Source organism: Carcharhinus amblyrhynchos, chromosome 3, assembly GCF_965287045.1.
Source record: "Carcharhinus amblyrhynchos chromosome 3, sCarAmb.v2.hapA, whole genome shotgun sequence".
Classification (NCBI taxonomy): Eukaryota; Metazoa; Chordata; class Chondrichthyes; order Carcharhiniformes; family Carcharhinidae; genus Carcharhinus; species Carcharhinus amblyrhynchos.
The window spans coordinates 9,851,557-9,865,423 of NC_137326.1; the positions used below are offsets into that span (position 1 = coordinate 9,851,557).

The 13,867-nt window shown below is 45.2% G+C and overlaps 1 pseudogene; it reads left to right on the top strand.

The window, feature by feature from the left end:
* Positions 1-5,397: 5,397 nt before the first annotated feature.
* Positions 5,398-13,159, top strand: LOC145341601 (toll-like receptor 7 pseudogene; annotated as a pseudogene).
* The last annotated feature ends 708 nt before the right edge of the window (positions 13,160-13,867 follow it).

A 13,867-nucleotide genomic window follows, 5' to 3' on the forward strand; every position in this document is an offset into this window, starting at 1 on the left:
GACTTCATTTTTAAGGTATTTCTACCCCTGTGTGACTAACTCCGCTAAGCTTTAAAGCTAACTTGACCACATTTTAAAACTCAGCTGGTAATTTTTGAAGTAAAGTTTATTTATCAGTCACAAGTTGGCTTACATTCACATTGCAAGTCACTGCGAAAATTCCCCAGTCGCCACATTCTGTTCAGGTACACTGAGAAAGAATTTAGCACGGCCAATGCACTTAACCCGCACATGTTTGGATGTGGGCGGAAACCAGAGCACCCGGAGGATATCCACGCAGACGCAGGGAGAACTTGCAAACTCCACACAGACAGTGACCCAAGGTGGGAATCGAACCCGGGTCCCTGGCACTGTGAGGCAGCAGTGCTAACCACTATGCCATTCCAATTCTGGGATGAGCATAGGAATTGACTGCAATTAAAAGTACCGTAAGAACTAGCAATGAGGACCATCGGAGGATACAACGGGATGTAGATCAGTTGGAGACTTGGGCGGAGAGATGGCAGATGGAGTAATCTGGACAAACGTGAGGTAATGCATTTTGGAAGGTCTAATACAGATGTGAAATATACACTAAATGGCAGAACCCTTAAAAGTATGGATAGGCAAAGGGATCTGTGTGTACAGGTACACAGGTCACTGAAAGTGGCAATACAGGTGGAGAAGGTAGTCAAGAAGGCGTATCGCATGCTTACCTTCATTGGCTGGGGCACTAAGTTTAAAAATTGGCAAGTCATATTGCAGCTTTATAGAACCTTATTTAGGCCGCACTTGGAGTATAGTGTAGAATTCTGGTCGCCACGCTACCAGAACGATGTGGAGGCTTTGGAGAGGGTACAGAAAAGATTTACCAGGATGTTGCCTGGTATGGAGGACATTAGCTATGAGGAGAGGTTGAAGAAACTTGGTTTGTTCTCACTGGAGTGACGGAGGTTGAGGGGTGACCTGATAGAAGTCTATAAGATTATGAGGGGCATGGACAGAGTGGAAAGTCAGAAGCTTTTTCCCAGAGTCGAAGAGTGAATTACGAGGAGGCGTAGGTTTAAGGTGTGAGGGGCAAGGTTTAAAGGAGATGTACGAGGCAGATTTTTTACACAGAAAGTAGTGGGTGCCTGGAACTCGTTGCCAGGGGAGATGGTGGAAGCAGATATGGTAGTGACTATTAAGGGTCGTCTTGACAAGTACATGAATAGGATGGGAATAGAGGGATATAGTCCCCGGAAGGGCAGGGGGTTTTAGTTCAGTTGGGCAGCATGGTTGGTGCAGGCTTGGTGGGCCGAAGGGCCTGTTCCTGTGCCGCAATTTTCTTTGTTCTTTGTTTTTTGTTCTTTGAGCAGGAATAGGCCATCTGGCCCCTCAAGCCTCCTCCGCCATTCAATAAGATCATGGCTGATCTTTTTATGGGCTCAGATCCACTTACCCACCTGCTCACCATCACCCTTAATTCCTTTACTGTTCAAAAACTTATCTATCCTTGCCTTAAAAACATTCAATGAGGTAGCATCAACTCCTTCACTGGGCAGGGAATTCCACCAAGTCAACAGAAGCAAATCTTTTGCAGCCACACAGCTGCCAATTATTTATGGAAGTTGGAGACTATGTGCGTCCAGTCTTGCAATAACATAAATAAGCATTCATATATTGTAGTGACAGTTATCTATTCAGTTCTGTTCTGTCCAAGGTTTGGATCAAATCTGTATTGGGACCAGCTTCTGCAGGCTTCTGTCCCTCTCTCTCTGTCTCTCTCCCTCTCAAGTAATCCTTATTCACTTTCTGATAAGTTAATTTTAAATGATGCTCAGTAAAAGAGGTTCAACTTCAGACCAGTTTTGCCCACACCTATTCTAAGAACAGACCTTACAATGTCCTAGTTTGCAGAAATGTTCCCCTAATTTGATCAATAATTTCGAAAGCTTGTTCGCCGTGATCTATTCCTTTCTCAACTTCTGCGAGTCTTTTTCCAAACTTTCATCTCCCCCCTCCCTCCGCTTTTTCCTTCGGTCACCAGCCCAACACCTGACTTCTCAAACATCCCCGAAGCATTCTCTCCCGCCCCCGCTATCTTAACCGCCTATTAATGCTTCACACATTTCCCCCGCTATATCCTACTACACTCAGAATAGCAGCCAGACCACAAAAATGTTCAATATTTAATCCTTCTGTTCACCCTACTCACATGTCTCACTTCCTCAAGGCACTTCATTTGCTATCCTGCCCCCTAACAAATCAAATTGCCTCCCACAAACTGCCTCCTCTCACCTATCATCACCAAATTCACTTGCTCACGAGGGGGGTCTCCTGCTCTCATTCCATGTGAGAATGTTCCAGGAGACCTTGGGACTAAAAGGATCAAGGGATTGCGAGGATAAGGCAGGATCAGGATATTGCATTTGAAGATCAACCGTGTTCAAAATGAGTGGTGGAACAGACTCGAAGGGCTGAATGGCCTATTTCTGCTTCTACATCTTATTGAAAGTGCAAACCATTCCTTTCCTGCTGCAGGTCCTTGCATTGATAATCTTCTCCGTCCCCAAGCATGGGATTCCTTAGATCTGCCAATCTACAAATCTTCACACAGCAAGTAGCCTCTGATTGACCCTGGGATCTATTGCAATGGCCAAAATTGGGCCCAACCCAAGGTCCAGCCCAAAAAATGACCATTTGGCTCCCAACAATTGCACTTCAGAACACAAGCTGGCAAAAAGCTTGATTCTTGAGGGGTGAAAGGTTATTGGAATGGGGAGAGCGAGGCTGGAATAACAGGTTTGAGGTTCCAATCAGGTCGGCCATCATCTTATTGAACTGTGGAGCAGGCTGACGGGACTGGGTGTCCATGTCCTGCTCCTAATTCATATGTCTGTTCATATACAGGCCTTTGGTTTTGTACTTCAATTCTATCCACAGCTTGAATGATTATTAACCAATTTTTAACAACTTCAGTATTTCAACAGGAAACGTGTAACCAATCATCTCAGGAGAGGTGATGGTCCAGTGATATTATCGCTAGACTATTAATCCAGAAACTGGGGACCTGGGTTCAAATCTCACCACAGCAGATGGTGGAAGTTGGCTTAAATAAAACATACCTGGAATTAAGAATCTACTGATGACCATAAACTCATGTGTCAATTGTTGGAAAAGCCCGTCTCGGTCACTAATATACTTCAGGGAAGGAAATCTGCCCTCCTTATCTGGTCTGGCCTACATGTGGCTCCAGAGCCAACACCTTCGCAAGGGCAATTAGGGATGGGCAATAAATGCTGGCCAACCAGTGATGCCCATGTCCCACGAATTAATTTTAAAAGTCTTTTATTTTGAATATACCTTTCCATCCCTTCCTCAGTTCTTTCTCGCCTTCTCTCCCCCAGTTCCCTCTCTCTCCCTTTGTTTGAAGGAAAGGACTTCTAGATCAAGGTGAACTTGGTAGAAAAAAGTGTAAATTTGTTACTTTAAGTGTGTATTATTTAAATTCAAACTGGCATAGTAACTCCGATTGGCCAAGGCATTTCTCTGGGGAATGAACAAGCGAATGGATGTCACCTTATGTGTTTAGTTAATAAAGATGCAATGTGCACACCTGTTCTTTCTGTCTGCCCTTTACATTTACTACCCTTGTGAATTGTCCTGATGTGGGGTGAGACAGCATTTATTACCCATCACTAAATGCCCATGACAAGGTGGAGATGAACTGCCTTAGAATCATAGAACCTACAGTTCAATGGGAGGCCATTCAGCCCGTCCACCAGGCCCTCTCCCTGTAACCCCACACATTTACTCTATCTAGTCTCCCTGAGACTAAGGGGCAACTTATCATGGCCAATCCACCTAACCTACACATCTTTGGACTGTGGGAGGAAACTGGAGCAACCGGAGGAAACCCACGCAGACACAAGGGTAACATGCAGACTCCACACAGACACTGACCTAAGCCGGGAATCGAATACAGGTCCCTGGCACTTTGAGGCAGCAGTGCCAAACACTGTGCCTCCATGCCACTTTCTTGAACCCGCAGCAGTCCATGTGGTGTAGGCACAACCACAGTGTTGTTAGGCAGTGAGTTCCAGAATTTTGACCCAGCAAGTACGAAGAAACAGCAATATATTTCCAAGTCAGGATGGTGAGAGGTTTAAAGGAGAACGTGGCTGGTGTTCAGATGTGTCTGCTAACTTGTCCTTCTAGATGGTAGAGATCGGGGTTTAGGAAGTTACTGCTGAAGGAGCCCTGGTGAGTTGCTGCCATGTATGGATGGTGCGCAGGGCCATCGTGTGCCAGTGGTGGAAGGAGTGAATGTTTAATGTGGCGGATGGGCTGGTTTGTTGAGCATCTTGGATTGTTGGAGCTGCACTCATCCAGGTAAGCGGGGAATATTCCATCACACTCTTGCTTGTAGATGGTGGACAGGCCTTGGGGAGCCAGGAGGTGAGTTTGAAAGTTAGAAATTTACAGCTACATTCAATGTCTCTTTCAGCTAGGCCGTTAGCCACAGTTCAATACGCATTATCAGGCTTCACAGCCAGGTAGTCCCACGCGAACATGTTGGGTGGGTTCACTTATATTACCTTTACATGAACTGGGATCAACTGCAGCAACAACCCCTACTTTCTCAGAAGACTAAGGAAATTTGGCGTGTCAGCTACAACTCTCACCAACTTTCACTGATGCACAATAGAAAGCATTCCTTCTGGTTGTATCACAGCTTGGTATGGGCTCCTGCCCTGCCCAAGACTGCAAGAAACTCCAAAAGGTCATGAATGTAGCCCAATCCATCACGCAAACCAGCCTCCCATCCATTGACTCTGTCTACACTTCCCAGTGCCTCGGCAAAGCAGCCAGTATAATTAAGGACCCCAGGCACCCCGGACATTCTCTCTTCCACCTCCTTCCATCAAGAAAAAGATAAAAAAGTCTGAGGTCACGTACCAAGCAAATCAAGAACAGCTTCTTCCCTGCTGCCATCAGACTTGTGAATGGATCTACTTTATATTAAGCTTATCTTTCGTTATACCCTAGCTATGACTGTAACACTACATTCTGCACTCTCTCCTTTCCTTCTCGATGAATGGTATGTTTTGTCTGTATAGTGTGCAAGAAACAATTCTTTTCACTGTATGCTAATACATGTGACAATAATAAATCAAATCAAAATCAAATCAAATCAACCTGTACCAATTGTTTCTGGTTGGCTGGAAACAGCCCAACAGGCGGCAATTTGGATCCAGTGCGGCCGACTGGTTCCAAGTCCCATTTAGCAACTGTTCCCGCCATTGTGGTGAGCTGTTTTCTTCTCATTCTGAGTGAGCGACGCCTCGGGAGATCGGCAGACGTCTTGAAAAGGGAACTGCTGTGACCCAAGGAGTTACCGACAATTTTACAACTGTTTCTAAAAGCAGAAGAGAAATGAAACTGCAGAAGCAAGCGACAATGCGTAGTCAGTTCCACAAAGTGAGTACAGCTGGCTGTGTACAACATCAGTCAGTCAAATAATCACACTGTGTTCGGAAGAAGCGCAGCAACTTCAGCAACCGTGGGGCGCAAACTGGAGGATGTTCAAGAGTGACGGTTTTGCATTTACGAAAGACAGTGAGAGGATGGTGAGTGTATTTAGATTCCATGATGGACCCAGGTCCTTTTCCATTATATGGGGGGAGGGGGGCAGGTCATAAACTGATTGGGATAGTTAACCTGCAAACTGAAAGGGGAAAATAGCTTTCCAGTTTTGACTTAGCTTCATAAAAAATCAAAACCACAATTAGAGAGTGAAATAAGTTTATATATATATTATTTTGCTGTTCATTCTTGCAGATGACACCAAGATTGGTGGCATAGTGGACAGTGAAGGAAGTTACATAAGAACATAAGAAATAGGAGCAGGAGTAGGCCATCTAGCCCTTCGAGCCTGCCCCGCCATTCAATAAGATCATGGCTGATCTGTCGTGGCTCAGTTCCACATTCCCGCCCTCTCCCCATAACCCTTAATCCCCTTGCTTATCAAAAACCTATCAACCCGCGTCTTAAAAATATTTAGCGAGGCAGCCTCCACCACCTCAACGGGCAGAGTATCTCCAATTGCTACAGGATCTTGATCAATTGGGCCAGTGGGCTGACAAATGGCAGATGGAGTTTAATTTAGACAAATGCGAGCTGATGCATTTTGGTAGATTGAACCAGGGCAGGACTTACTCAGTTCATGGTAGGGCACTGGGGAGAGTTACAGAACAAAGAGATCTAGGGGTACATGTTCATAGCTCCTTGAAAGTGGAGTCACAGGTGGACAGAGTGGTGAGGAAGGCATTCGGCAAGCTTGGTTTCATCGGTCAGAACATTGAATACAGGAGCTGGGACGTCTTGTTGAAGTTATACAAGACATTGATAAGGCCACACTTGGAATACAGTGTGCAATTCTGGTCACCCTATCATAGAAAGGATATCATTAAACTAGAAAGAATGCAGAAAAGATTTAGGATGCTACCAGGACTTGATGGATTGAGTTCTAAGGAGAGGCTGAATAGAATAGGACTTTTTTCTCTGGAGTGTAGGAGGCTGAGGGGTGATCTTATAGAGGAATATAAAATAATGAGGGGCATAGACAAGGTAGACAGTCAATATCTTTTCCCAAATGTAGGGGAGTCTAAAACCAGAGGGCATAAGTTTAAGGTCAGACGGGAGAGATACAAAAATGTCCAGAGGGGCAATTTTTTCACACAGAGGGTGGTGAGTGTCTGGAACAAGCTTCCAGAGGAGTAGTAGAGGCAGGTACAATTTTATTTTTTAAAAAGCATTTAGATAGTTACATGGGTACAATGGGTGCAGAGGGATATGGGTCAAATGCAGTCAATTGGGATTAGTTTAGGGCTTTTTAAAAAAATAGGTGGCATGGATAAGTTGGGCCGAAGGGCCCATTTCCATGCTGTACACCTCAATGACTCTATTCTCTCCCCTTTCTTCTTTCCTATTTAGAGTAAGTCTTGTTCAGCTACACCCCAGCAGGTGCAGTGGGGTAGGGTTAAACTGGCCCCCAATTACCCCATTCCTCATGATTTTAGGGGTTCTTTTACAGCCCCCCAACCCCACTGCTTGCTCCCTACCCCCTCTTAAATCCACTCAACACTCTGTTTCAGTGAGCTGCACATTAACTATGCTAGCTTACGTCTCCATCTCCAATGTACCCTGTGTATGACAGTTTAAAGTTTCATTACTAGTGTCACAAGTAGGCTTACGTTAACACTGCAATGAACTTACTGTGAAAATTGCCATGCTCCAGCACTTGTTCGGGTACACTGAGGGAGAATTTAGTACGGCCAGTGCACCTAACCAGCATGTCTTTCGGACTGTGGGAGGAAACTGGAGCGTCTGGAGGAAACCCACGCAGACACAGGGAGAACGTGCAGACTCCGCATAGACAGTGACCCAAACCGGGAATCAAACCCAGTTGCCTGGTGCTGTGAGGCAGCAGTGCTAACCACAGTGCTACCGTGCGTGGCCATGTGTACTGGGCAAGTGGTGGTGTGTTGACAATGAAAAGCAGAGGGAACAAAGAACAACACAGCACGGGAAACAGGCCCTTCGGCCCAACGAGCCCACGCCGCCATTTCAACATTGTGAGTCCCCTCTTCCACCCATGACTCTTGTCTGCGCTTATGCCACTCCAATTGGAAACCAGATTGAGGGGAGACTAATTTAGGGACAATTTGTTACACCAATCAGCCTAAGAGCACATCTTTGGGGTGTGGGAGGGGACGTGTTTATTTTTAAAGGACAATCAATAACACAGATCTGCATAAAGAGTGCTTCTTTTCGGGAGACTGAAGGCGCTGATGGCCATGATCTCTGGAGCCTGATCGCTTGGGAGGACACTGGGGAAGAACAGAGCAGAAGAGTACAGACGAATGAGGGAGGATTTGATTGAGGTATATAAAATACACAATGGGATTCATAAAGTAAACGTTAACCAAATGGTCTCGCTTCTAGAACAGTCGAGGACAAGAGGTCATAGTTGTAGAGTAAGAGGGGAGAGGTTCAAGACAGAGGTAAGGAGACGCTACTTCTCAGAGAGAGTTGTGAATCTATGGAACTCACTTCCTCAGGATGCAACGAATTCAGAATCAATCAATGGATTCAAGAAAGTGATAGATAAATATTTGATCAATGGGGAAAAGGTAGGCAAGTGGAGTTAGGGTGATTTGGAGATCAGCCATGATCATTTAGAATGATGGAACAGGCTCGAAGTGCCTACACCTGCTCCTAATTCCTATGTTTCTTTGTTCCTATGTTCCTAATAAATGGAAAGCTCGGCTGTAGTTTTAGTGTACAGTGTCCACTCTGTATTCTTCCTCCTAAAATGCATCACCTCAAATTTCAGAACCGTGGTGGATTATATTAGCTACTCATCCTGTCCAATGTAGCTATTGGTAGTAGATTAGACATGTTTAACCACACCATCCTTTCCCAGACACTTCTCCTCCTCCATCGAGCTCAATGGGACTAGACTTGTAAATTTCCACTTTTACCTGTTCAGTCGTAGTTAATCTGATTCCGACCTTGGCTGACTCTCTGTGTGGAGCCTATACATTCACACTGTATCTGTGTAGGCTTCCACAAGATGCCCCAGTTTCCTCCCACAGTCCAAAGATGTACAGGTTAGGTGGAATGGTCATGCTAAATTGCCTTTAGAAACCCCATGTACCCTGCACATACTCTCCTCCACCTTCTTCTGTCAGGAAAAAGATATAAAAGTCTGAAATCACATATCAATCGACTCAAGAACAGATTCTTCCCTGCTGCTGTCAGACTTTTGAATGGACTTACCTCACATTAAGTTGACCTTTCTCTACACCCTAGCTATCACTGTAACATTACCTACTGCATTCTCTCCTTTCCTTCCCCATGAACGGCATGCTTTGTCTGTACGGTACACAAAGAACAGTACTTCTCACTGCATACCAATGCATGTGACAACAGTAATAAATCAGATCAAAAGATGTGCAGGTTAGATGGATTGGCCGTGCTAAATTACCCCTATTGTCCCAAGATGTGCAGATTAGGTAGGTTAGCCATGGTAAATGTATAGGGTTTCAGGGATAAGGCAGGGGATAGTCCTGGATAAGATGCGTTGTTGGAGAGTTGATGCAGACTCCATGGGCCAAGTAGCCTCCTTCTGCACTGCAGGATTCTTTGATTCGTCCTCTCATATCTTTCCCTCTGAAGCCCCCAGTGATATATAGGGCCATGAAGAGATCCTCCATCATCCATAGCATCACTGAAAGCGGGGCCAATCAGGCACCCCTTGTGTACAGGCTGCAATGATGTTGCAGAACACCCTCCCATCTTTCACTGAACACCAGCCAATTAATCTGCATAGCCTTACCCTACTCCCTTTGTCAAAGCAGACCATCCTTCATTCTATGATATGTCTTTTTAATTGATGTTGGGTGAGAAATATATATTGTCCTGGATGTCAGGGGAAAGTCCCCTGTGTCCTTCAGTTTAATGCCTCAACTAAGCGGCACGGTGGCACGATGGTTAGCACTGCTGCCTCACAGCGACAGGCTTGGGTGGAGTTTGCATGTTCTCCCTGTGTCTGCCTGGGTTTCCTCCGCATGCTCCGGTTTCCTCCCACAATCCAAAGATATGCAGGTTAGGTGGATTGGCCATGCTAAATTGCCACTTAGTATCAGGGGAACTAGCTAGGATAAATGCATGGGGTTAAGGGGATTGGGTGGGATTGTGGTCGGTGCAGACTTGATGGGCCGAATGGCCTCCTTCTGCACTGTAGGATTCTATGGTTCCATGACAGCACCTTAAATTGTGAAACATTCCCACAGTGCTGCAGCTTAGTGCCACCAGTACAGTCTCAAATGCCTTGAATAGGTCTTAAAGCCACAATCTTCTGATTCAAAGGTAAATGCGCTATTATTGAGCTGTGATTGACAAAGTGACAAAGACATTACACAAAAGTTACGTGTTGCAAGGTGAAGGATTTTCAAAAAATGATATTTCTCATTTTACTTCACGATAGGATATTCGCAAGAATTGCTTGAGTGTCATATTGCTTGTCTTCTTCAAGTGCGTCCTTGTTTGGGGTCACTTTCCTGTTTACATGCCTTGCGATGGACGTAGGCCAGACAAAACGATTGACTGCAGCAACAGGGGCCTAACATCTGTGCCAATGATCAAATCGGAAAATGTGACCGAACTGCTGCTAAATTCAAATGCCATTCAAGAGATCAAGAACCAAGCTTTCGCTAACGTCCCAAACGTCGAGACAATTGACCTGAGTCTCAACTGTTGTCCTGGCAAACTCCGCTCACCTGGCCAAGCCTGCACGTTGACCATCGAATCCAGAGCCTTCCTTCATCTCCACAAGTTGACAGAAGTCAACCTGACAGGCAACAGTCTAACCAGAATCCCACCATTGCCTAGAAAGCTCACTATCTTGAGCCTGGCGCTCAACAATATCGTTCACCTACAATTTAGCAATGTCTCCAACTTGGTAAACCTGAAGGTTCTGAACATCAGCAAGAACTGTTTTTACCAAAACCCATGCACCACCTCACTTTACATCGCGAACGACACCTTTAAGAACATGCACATGCTGAGCACTCTGGAGCTGAACTCCAATAACTTGACCGAGGTACCCCATGGCCTTCCACCATCCTTGACAAAGTTGAGCCTCTCTGAGAATAAAATCTCCAAAATCTCATCAGAGGATTTCAAGAACCTCACTCAGCTACAATCTCTACTTCTGGCGTGGAACTGCCAACGATGTGATCATTCTGCTCAACCCTGCTTCCCTTGCAAGGACAACAAGTCTATTGAGCTGTCTCCTGACGCCTTCCTCCATCTTTCAAAACTGAACACTCTGGTCCTCAGAGGCAACTCCCTCAAGCACCTAGACGATGCGTTATTCCAATCTCTTGGAAACTTGGTGCACCTTGACCTATCAGACAACTTTTTCGCCAATAAAATGCAAAATGCCACGTTTTTTGCAAACTTAAGCAAGCTGGAAGAACTCAACTTGAAGTATAACTACGTACCTCTCAAAATCTTAGATAGCCTGGTCCTACCTCCTTCTTTTGAGAATCTGACATCCTTGAGAAGGTTTCAAATCGACGGCTATTTCTTCAGAAAGTTAGATAAAGGCAACATACGATCCCTGCTCAAACTCCCCAACCTTAGCTCTGTAAATTTCCGAATGAACTTTATAAAAACGGTCGACCTGAAACTCTTTAAAGACATGAAGTCGTTGAGATACATTGGGCTGTCTGAAAACGAAGTGTCTTTCTCACAGAGGAACTGCGAACAATTCAGTGGTGAAAATGGCGGAATCAATACACACTCCGCCAGCTACGTAAAGCGACTGATCACAAGAAGAAGAGTTGAGGGTGAGAACATTGAGAAGCCTGGAACTGAAGCTAAACCTCCCCGTGCCTCTCTTTTTCAACCACTTTGCGCCAACAAAAAGACCTTTGATTTGTCATCGAATAACATTGCAGATATTAAACCAGAAGATTTTGATGGACTGGAAGACATTGAATGTCTACTGATGTCTTGCAATTATATGACCCAGGCTCTTAATGGATCACAGTTCCACAAATTGAAAAAACTCAAGTACCTGGACCTTGCCCACAATAGAATTGATTTTTACTACGAAGAAGCATTCTCTGAGATCCCCATGCTTGACACATTAGATCTCAGTTACAATAGTTACACTTTTGAAATGAAAGGAATGGGACACAGTTTTGAGTTTATCAAGAACCTCAAATCTCTCAGAACCTTGAGCCTGGCGCATAATCAGATAGCAATGCGGGTGTCCAAACAGCTACACAGCAACTCCCTGAATACGTTATACTTTGCAGGAAACAGGTTAAACATTATGTGGGAGAGTGGGACAAACACATACTTGCATTTTTTTCACGACCTTCAAACTTTAACATGCCTGGACATCTCACACAACATGCTGGTGACAATACCTCCAGAGGTTCAATTCCCACCAAGCCTGACAATGCTTTACATCAACGACAACCAGATCGACTTCTTCAACTGGAATAATCTCTCGGTGCTGGTCCACCTGCAAGTGCTGGATCTGAGCAATAACTTGCTCCCCTCCCTACCTGCCCAACCTTACCAATTTCCCCAAACGTTCCAGACTCTCATACTGCGGAACAATAAGATAGCGGAACTCAACAGCGTCTTCTTCTCTAAAATCAAAGCCCTGCAAAAACTTGACTTGGGCTACAACTACATAAAAATATTGCACGAGAACAGCATTCCCTCCAACGTACTGGGGAGTTTGAATCAACTGCTCTTGGACAACAACCGTTTCAGCTGCACCTGTGAAGCCGACTGGTTCATCCGCTTCATCGAAGACACGAATGTGACCCTGCCACATCTTGCCACAAGTTGGAAATGTGAATTTCCCGAGTCAGAAGGAGGGAAGAGCTTCATTTCCACGGATCCCCTGTCCTGCCAGAAGGCATATGGAAGCTTAGGCTTTGTCCTCTCCTTCCTGGTGACAGCCGCTTTCACAGCTCTCCCGATATTAAACAAGCTCTTTGGTTGGGATTTTTGGTACGCCTTCCATGTCTGCGCGGCCAAGTTAAAAGGCAGGGCGAACATCGAGTCAGGGAGCCTGCAGTATGACGCGTTTATAGCTTTCGACACCACGTGCAAGGCAGTGGCCGATTGGGTCTACCAGGAACTTGTGGTCAACCTGGAGACAAAGGGACCGTGCAGTTTCAGCCTGTGCCTCGAGGAGAGAGATTGGATTCCTGGCAAGTCATCGATAGAGAACTTATATGATGCCATTTACCAAAGCAGGAAGACCATCTTTATACTGACAAATTCTTATTTTGTCAGTGAACAATTAAGGCAGGCCTTCTTTGTTGCACATCAGCGGCTATTGGACGAGAAGACGGATGTCATTGTCTTGGTCATTTTGGATCAATCTTTAAGGATGTCGAAGTACCTGCAGTTACGCAAGAGACTGTGCAAGGATTCTGTCCTAAGGTGGCCCCACAACCCTCATGCAGAACCCTATTTCTGGCTCAGATTGCAAAAAGTATTGACCAAGGGCAACAAGATGCAATATGACCCAAATTTCAGCGAGAGCTTTTTACCCTTTGAATATAATTTACGAAGTGTCCTGTACCAAAAGATTTAAATTGTGGAACCAAAAATCTGTCAACCGCAAGCAGCAGTGGTTAGCACTGCTGCCTCACAGTGCCAGGCACCCGGGTTGGATTCTAGCTTTGGGTCTCTGTCTGTGTGGAGCATTCCCCCTGTTGGTTTCCCTTGGGTGCTCCAATTTCCTCCCCACAGTCCAAAGATGTTTAGGTTGATTGGCCATGCTAAATTGCTCCTTAGTGTCCCGAGATGTGTAGGTTAGGGAGATTAGTGGGAATAGGACCTGGGTAAGGTGCTCCATTGGACATTTGGTGCAGGCTCAATGGGCCTAGAGACCTCCTTCTGCCTTGTATGGATTCTATGAGGTCCACTGAGAAACTGGAGATTCTAGACTTAAGCTGTAATTTACCTTGTTAGTCGCCTATGAAACCATGTCACTTTCCCAAAACATTTTCCAGACTTGCCCTGTGAAACAGCAGAATAACGAAACTTCCTGTAGGTTTACTGTTTCAGAGCTGTCTGATTTAATGGAACTATGTCGCTCGGCATTACTAGGGCAGAATAAATGAGAAGTCACTTCCTAAGTATCTACCATGGTGACTCCAGGCAAAAGCTCACTTCCTTTATGGTATATGAGAGTCACCGAAATGTTAAATTAAATCTCCGCAGGACCACTACCACAGCGACAAAGCAATGAAGAAAGATGAGATAATCTGAGGAAAAAAACAAAAGACGTGATGAAAAA